This window comes from Tupaia chinensis, unplaced genomic scaffold (genome assembly GCF_000334495.1).
Source record: "Tupaia chinensis unplaced genomic scaffold, TupChi_1.0 Scaffold000077_1, whole genome shotgun sequence".
NCBI classification, from domain to species: domain Eukaryota; kingdom Metazoa; phylum Chordata; class Mammalia; order Scandentia; family Tupaiidae; genus Tupaia; species Tupaia belangeri.
This window is the reverse complement of record NW_006159538.1, coordinates 21,079-29,718: the sequence shown is the minus strand read 5'-3', so window position 1 is coordinate 29,718 and position 8,640 is coordinate 21,079. Positions and strand designations below refer to the sequence as shown.

The window sequence follows — 8,640 nt, the reverse complement described above, 5'->3', positions numbered from 1 at the left end:
ACAGACAGACAGAAAGAGAGAGACAGAAAGCGAGAAATCACTCCCCAGGGGGGATGGCCACGCCACAATCCCTTCTCCTCCATTCTTCTCTCGGGATCTCTGGCACGCACGCACATGCGCCTGGCATGAGTTTTAAGCCACCGGTCCAGGACGTGAACTGCGGTCTACTACATGGGAGTCCAGCAACATAGCCATTATGCTAACTGCTGGTCCCTTAAACTCAATTTCTTAGGCTGTATTAATAAAGGTAGACAGTCTCTTTCTAAGAAAATTATTTTCCCAATATCAGAGAACCCAAAGAGATTTAGAAATCATAGAACCTATACGGAACCAACCTTTCCATACGAAACAATGGCCCTTATCACAGAGCAAACTGTATCAGACTAATATAGACTGAGAGAAATATAAGGGCTTTCTTTTTCTTATAATCTCAGTAGAACACAATAATAAACAATAGAATAAACAATAGGTTTCTAGTTTAGAACAGGGATTCTTTTCATTGTAATGCAAATTAAAAAGAAAAGCATTCAATAAGAAAGATGCAGAGAAAGATAACACAAAAAATTTATTAGTAATATAAAGCAACATGGAGATATTCCACTTTTAGACAGATGCTTTCTCTAGAAAAAAAAAAAAAAGAAAGAAAACCCAAGCTTAAATATCTGTTTGAAGACATTAGAGGACAAATGATATATTTCAGAAGCATAAGGCATGTAATTGTCCACGTGGCAGGGAAGTGTTGACTAGTAAAGTCGTAAGTGAAGGACCAGGGCTGAAGTTCTTCATCATGGCCCCAGTCTACTTTCTGACAGCTCTAGGGTTTCCTGAGGAGGGCTGCCTCCACAGTGATCAGCCTCAGGAGTGTCCTGCAGAGCCCTCTGGAGAAGCTTCTTGAAGGTTTGCCACTTCCCTGCTGTCTAAGAGAGCCAACAAAGAAGTAAATGATGGGGTTGGCACTGCTGTTAGCACAGGACAAGACAACAGAAACTGTATAAGTATGGCAAGTGAAAGCATCAAAGTTATTCTGAATCATGATTAGCAGGACAACGGATGCCAAAGGGTAGGCCACAGAAGAGGAAGACCAGCACCATGATCAGGATGGTCACATACAGCCTGGTCATGGGCACCTGCCAAGAACCACACAGGAATCTGGCCAGCAAGACCAGGCTGGAGACAGACAGAACCACAAATAAAATAATCAGCCATGTGGCATTGGAGAAGTAAGATGCTTGACACAAGCCATCTTGAAATTTACTAAACAGGAAGTCACAGTAGTATTTGTTTAGGACGCTCATCAGCAGGGACAGGACCCAGAGAAAGGCACACATGACACCTGACAGGTGCCTTGGCCGGTGGCAGCAGTACCAGATGGGGAAAAGGGTGGACAGGCAGTGCTCAGTGCTGATGGTGCTAAGTATGCTCAGGCCTCCTATGTAGGAAAAGATCAGCACAGTGGTTTAGAAGCATAGGATTGGAGAAGACATAGGATGGAAGATATTGATGAGTTCCTCCAGGGAATCTGTGATGTGGCAGACCAGGAAGAGGAAGACGGCCCCAGCCAAGTTCAGGATATACAGAGAAGATGTTCTAGCTCATGCAGAAGACCAGGAGCCAGAGCACCACTGCATTTCTAGCCAGCCCAAAGAGGGCAATGATGATGGTCAGCACATGCGGAATCAAAGAGCTCAGGTCACATGGTCGAAGAAGGTTCTTTTCACTTCCAGTCAGTGGTAGGTGTCCCATCCTCCAGGCCGGGATGTTTGGATTCAGGCTTGTAAATCTTTTGCTGTTGTCCCTGGAAACACAAAAAGTTACACAATTCCCATAGGATCACTGATTCTCAGGACAACCCTGCAGTGTAGGAAGTTCTGCCCCTGTGTTACAGTGGAGGGTAACAGGGTTGTGAAGATTTTACCCTCTTGCAAGGTAGAGAGTTCTGGGCCCTTGATTCAAACTACTATCCGATGGCTCTATAGCCTGGGCTCTCTCTATTCCAATGCAGGTCATCTATTCTAAGGTCTTATCAACCTACACACTCTTCCTGACCATGTCTTATCTGAAGCAAGCAGGAGAAGGCAGGCCATGTGGAACAGAGACAGAGCCTTGAGTCTGGCACACCTTCTTTTCTGGGACAGTTTTTCCTGTCAGGGGCAGAAAAGTCAGAAGTCCCAGGAATTGTCTATAGCCACTCTCAGTGACTGGGAATGGTCCTTCCTCCAGCAAGAAAGGAGATTATGACTTAGGGTTGTGAAGGGAATGTGCCCTCCTGTAAGAACAGGTGTGAGGGTAGCCAGGTCTTCTGGACTAGAAATGGCTTAGTGGTTAACCTGAGGGCAGAATCTCTTTCTCTCATCCATTGCAGTATCCTTAGTATCTAGCTTCATGTTGTGGAACCATGGGTTTCAATAAAATTTTAATCAACAAATGAGGGAATGTATGAATGAATAGCTAATCTAAGAATAGAGGAAGATATGGTGAGATGTAAAAGAAGACAGTTTAAATGAAACCTAAGTCACTAGCAGGTACACATGCATAGTGGTGGAGAAAGTTTAATTTGTTATTTTCCTGTCTATGGAAAACACTGTATTTTTGAAAAAACTACTTATTGTATTTGTAGTAGTTATTGTATAATAGTTTCTAAATGGCTATTATATAATAGTAAGTAATGGTAGTAGTTATTACAAATAACTACAGGTCTACCCTGTTTTATTATGCTTCAGTTTATTGAATGTGACAGATACTTCATTTTTTTAGTGTTTTTTTATTTATTTCAAGTTCTTTTATACATTCAATCATGTTATTTAGCTTGCAAAATGAATATTCCAACATGTGTACATTTCTCTCCAGTCCAGCTGATAATACTATAAAGTTATCTTCAGATAATAACCTTTCCTTGTCCCATTAATGCTTTGCCTCTCTATTTTTCTCCTTAATGTCCTTCCTCAGACTCTACTTCTTCACCCACCCTCTTCCCACACTATATCTGATTTTCACAACCATTTACTATGTTTCTCTATCCTTTAGTCATTCAGTTTTGGTCATAGAGTGCGGACACTCCATATATATTAAGTGGGGACATATATTGTCTCTCCTTCATAGCCTGGCTTGCTTCACTCAGCAGTAAATCTTCCATATTCATCCACTTTTTGTCAAAAGTCGGGGGTCTTGTTGTTTTTTATGGCTGAATAGTATTCCATAAAGTATATGTGCCACAGTTTTTCAATCCATTCATCTGTTCATGGGCATTTGGGTTGGTTCCATGACTTAGCAATTATAAATGATGCCACAATAAACATCGATGCGCAAACACTTTTCCAATGAAGAATTCTTCTATCCTTTGGGTAGATACCAAGGAGTGGGATTGCTGGATCATATGGTAGTTCTATTTGTAGATCTTTGAGGAACTCCATATTGTTCTCCACAGTGGCGGGTGAGATACCACTTAACCCCAGTCAGAATGACTAGGATTTAAAAAAAAAAAAAAAAAGTAAGTGAAGTAAGTGCTGGCAGGCATGTGATGAAAGGGGAACTCTCCTATGCTGCTGGTGGGAATTTAAATTGGATTAGCCTTCATTTTTCTAGGGCTCTCTCTTTGCCATAATACTACCTACTGTAAGGTTATTGTTCCCCGGACATTATCAGCATCATGGGGACTGATCTCCTGTTCAGCAGAGGGAAGAGCCCCCTCTTGTATATGCAATTTTTATATCCCCTGCCCCATTTCTTAAGGCTGGGAAAGAAGTAATGTTATTCATCTTTACAGGCTCATTACTGGCTAAAAATCATTATTTCTCTCAGTGTTTCAGTTTCCCCACCACTATGCATGTGTACCTGCTAGTGACTTAGATTTCATTTAAACGTTCTTATTTTACATCTAACCATATCTTCCTCTATTCTTAGATTCCCATTGTGCTAATCTTTCTCCTGGCATGATCTTAAATGTTCCTGATGGGTAGGTCTAATAATCTTGCTGATATATGTTCCCAGGTGGTTGGCATCTCCTGAACCAGGGTCCATTATTTTCCTTCTGTACTTGATGAACTTTCATTGGTGCTGCACAAGATGTCTAGCTGCAAATGGAAGAGTATATATTTTTCTCCTCTCCTATCACTACTGAGCATTTTGAATCTTAAGTTTATCCACAAAACCAGAAACCAATAGGGGTGTGGACAGTCTTTTTCCAATTGTACTTCCTCCTCCAATTTCCTTTCTTTCATTTCACTGTTAACTAGGCCTCAGTGGTCAAATGAGATGACTCATAATGCCTGCCCCATTTTTGCCACTGCCCTGACATCCTTGTTACTCCAGCAGGTCATGTGAGTTTCTGACAGCAGCCATTCTAGTCCCTCCTCCACTTGAGTGATAAATTGTAGAGTCATCATTCTAAATTTCTAGTATTTCAAAAAGCATTTCCTGACTAACTTACCACCATATATACTCTTACTAACAAAATATTGTCCTTCTCTGCTCCCTATCTCAGGCCTACACACAGAAGGATTAAGACCCAATGGCACCAGTATTGTGGGCCTGAGCAGAATATAGGCTCTCTTTGAATATAGGCTCCTGAAAAACAGAAACCAAATTGCACCTATTTTTATAGACAGCAGCTGTGTATTGATGGTATTGGTGTCCAGTGCTTACCGCACCTCCATGCATCAGAGCAGCCTCGCCTACACCCAGGTTGCTGCCACACAGGTGAGAAGAGCCTATGTTCATGTGATTACAGTCACAGTTCAGAGACAGGAACTTCTGGGCTGCCTGACTAACACTGGGAGTTACCTTCAATTCATGTCTAAAGCCCAACCCTGCTATTTGGGATAGACCACTAACAACATAAAATTTTGATTTAGCCATTCAATAGCCACACTATCTGCCAGAGTTTCCTAGGATGGGCATGGGGTCTGCTTGAGAACAGAGGTGCTCTGACTCCCAGGATTTCAACTGGTATGACAGATGGGCATTTTTTCTTTTCTTTTCTTTTTTTCTTTTTTCTTTTTTCTTTTTTTTTTTTTACCAAAAAATAACAACTGCAAGAAAAAGTTACAAAAAGGGTTTGTATTGGTCTTGCTATCTGGCATAAAATAAAGGTCAGAACCTATGTCATGTAGTTAGAACCAGCAGCAGCAGAACCAGAGGAAGATAACAAACATTTCTGCTCATCCTGAGAAAGCAAGATTTTTCAGTTAAAAGAGATATACTACATAAAAGTTGCTAGGAACGTGTTTATATTAAAAGAAAGTCACAGAGGACGGTCTTAAGGGACAGGGCTGGGTAAACGTTTATTAGTAGAAACCATCTGAAGTTGATTATGGTAGTGGGTAGTTATCCATTCAGAAAGATGTGTCATCAGCCCTAAGAGAGACAGCAATTCTGGAATTATCCTGAGAAAGAATGTCTTGATGTCAGCCATGCCTTATAGTCATCATGGAGTAACCAGTAAGCAGACTAGTCAGCAACCTTCTTCTCTTCATTCTCCCACTCTTCTTTTTTATTTAGTATAGCAGTCTCTTTTAGAAATAAACTTTTTATCTAGACTTTATAACGATTGTGGAAAGAACTATATAACCACTTATCATTTATCAATGGCAAAGGCCATGGTATTCCTACTATTATACACAGCCACCTGGTCACCATGCCACTGATAAATGCCACCAAAGGACTTTTCATAATCTCAATTTCTTGAGCTATCCTTATGCAGAAAGACAGTCTCCCTCTGAGGACTTTATTTTCCCCAATCCCACAGAACTCAGAGTCACAAGTAACAAGGCTCGTTTATTTAGAACCAAGATTTCTAACTATAGCAATGACCCAATGATAGAACCAAACAAGATTGTCAGGGGAACAACTGACAACAAAAATGAGGAACAGATTTTTTTCTATACTCTCAAGTAGGAAAAAAGTAATAAATAATAGGTTTATGGCTATTGATGGGAATTCTTTCAATTACAACAAAAATGGAGGAGCATTTAATATGAAATATTTAGAGGCAGACAACAGGATTAATTCATTGGTATTGTTAAGAAGGAAAGAGATTTTCTTATTTCAGATGGTTTTATCTAAGAAAAGAAAAAAGAAATAGGTTAAAAGAAATCTCTTTGAATGTACTGTGGAAGCACTGGGCATTTCAGAGGCATGAGGCTGGGAGAAGAGCAGATCATTGTCAAGCCTGGCAGGAAAGGTTAACTCTCAGTCACAACCTACTGACCAGGTTAGGAGCTCTTCGTCACTCTCCCAGTCTGCTTTCAGATATCCCCGGGGTTCCCCACTGAAAGCTGCCTCCACACATTCACTCGTCTCAGGAGTGTCCTGCAAAGCCCTCTGGAGAACCAGTTTGAGGCTACGGCCCCTCCACTGCCTAAAGGATCCAACAAAGTAATGAATAATGGGATTGGCAAAGCTGTTAACACAGGCCAGAATGTGAGAAACAAGACAAGGAATTTCATAATATGAATGGTGAATCCAGATCAAAAGGAACCAATGGGGAACCAGCAGTTAGCGTAATGGCTATGTCGCTGGACTCCCACATAGTCGACCGTGGTTCACATCCCGGACCCGGTGGCTTAAAACTCACGCCGGGCGCGTGTGCATGCATGCCCAAGATCCTGAGAGGAGAATGGAGGAGAAGGGATTGTGGCGTGACCATCTCCCCTGGGGGGTGATTTCTCGCTTTCTGTCTCTATGTCTCTCTCTGTCTGTCTGGCGAGCGCATGCGCCCTATAGCAAAAACCTCTCCAAAAAAAAAAAAAAAGGAACCAATGAATGCTGAACGACAGGCCAAAAAGGAGGAAGGTCAGCACTGAGAGTAGGATGGTCACATACAGCCTGGTCAGTGGCATATGTCATGAGCTACAGAGGATCCTGATCACCAGGGCCAGGTTAGACTCGAGGAGAACCACAATAACACAGTCAGCCGTGTGAATATCACGTTGTCAAATATCTGACATAAATCACATTCTCCAGGCATACAGATACTGCACTGGTGCTCCTGAGAACAAAATCAAGACTTTAGAATCTGATATATGAACATGGATTCTCAGGGACATACTGTATGCCCCTGCTATGTGTCTTATTTTCACATCCTGTTATGTGTCCCTGTTCTGCAGAGAAGGAAAACAGATTGCAGAGTTAAGCAACCTATCAACAGATGCACAGTCCCAAAACCAGGATTCAAACTCAGCCCTTATTGGCTCTATACCCTGTGCCTCTGTCCTTGAACTCAGGTCCTCTACTGACATGAGAGTACTCTATGGTTCGAAAATTCCACTTGACAAGCTAAGTTATGGACCCAGGTATTACTCTATATGGGCCAGAACTCTCTATGTTACAGGAATTCAGAAAGATAGGGAGGGCATCATGGCATGCCTATGACTAAGAGGGTTCCATTCATTAATGAGAAAGATTATGTCTTAGTGACATTAGGGGGATGGAATCTTCTTCTAAAATAGGTGTGATGTTGGCTGAATTTGATGGAGTACAGATGGCTCAGTGTGACGGCCACTGTAGACAACAGTGCTTTTTCCATGCAATGCTTACTTCTGCATGCAGCACAGTGCGTGTGTAAATTAGCAATCTAATAGTAGAGGTATATCTGGGTTAAATTTAAAGCAAAAATAAAAACAAAGTTCAGGGCATTTGAACACACACATATAATGAAACAAAATTTCATTCGTACATTTTTTTTTTATGGAACTTGTAGGTGTTTAGAGAATTATACATAGATGCTCAAAAAACTCAGGTTGTCTACTACTGTACCTTTGAAGTGAGGACTCAGTAAGAATTTGCTGAGCATGTAGAAGCCTTCTGGTATACAGGGTGGAGAGTTTGGGTGTGAGCTGAGTTGCTCAGCAGAAGAGGGAGGAGTAAACGAGAGTGAGGTGTAAATGCCACCGAAAGAGGAATTTGAAGTATGGAAATATTTATGGAAGACTTTTCAGAGGTGTGCTGTGATCTTTACAATATGAACCTATTCCATTCCCTCTCCTATAGTATCTTTAGTACAGTTTCCTTTGCTGACAAAAGCTTTTGTGTGAGAGGAGTCTATGGAGGAGACAGAGCAGTGCAGAGGTTAGAATATAAACAAGGTTCATGCAGATTTCAGCTGCAGAGAGAGGACTTGCTCAGATGTGGAGTTAGAGCAGCTGGTGGAGAGTTTACCAGGAATTGTCCCTTTTTTTTTTTTTCTAAGAGCCGTAGGGGAAAGAACTAGCCTTAGTATCCTATTTTGCAGAGTGTGGATTGAAAAAAATGTGGCATATATACTCTATATACTACTCAGCCATTAAAAAAAAAAAATGAGACCTTGACATTATATAAAAAGAACAAATATGAAAGACTGAATACTAAGCAAAGCAAGCCAGACTATGACAGACATATTTTGTATGTCCCCACTCAATATATACTCAATGTCTGCACTCTAGCAGAAACTAAGATTGGAAGGTGTAGTAGCAGGGAAGGCAACTACAGATACTACAGATAATAAGGATAGGGGTAAATGGGGATGAGTAATAGGGCAAGAAAGAGTGGGGAACAGAGGGAAAAAATAATACCTTTAAAAGACACAAAAAAGAAAAATTATTTGCTGGTGATAATGTATATGGTAATGGCTTTGTCTTGACTGATATGCACTGTATTTGTAGTGGA

General features: G+C 41.1%; 1 pseudogene; it reads right to left on the bottom strand.

Annotated features, from left to right (window-relative positions):
• Positions 1–733: 733 nt before the first annotated feature.
• On the bottom strand, positions 734–1,743 carry LOC102488469 (mas-related G-protein coupled receptor member X2-like; annotated as a pseudogene).
• Between the last annotated feature and the right edge of the window lie 6,897 nt (positions 1,744–8,640).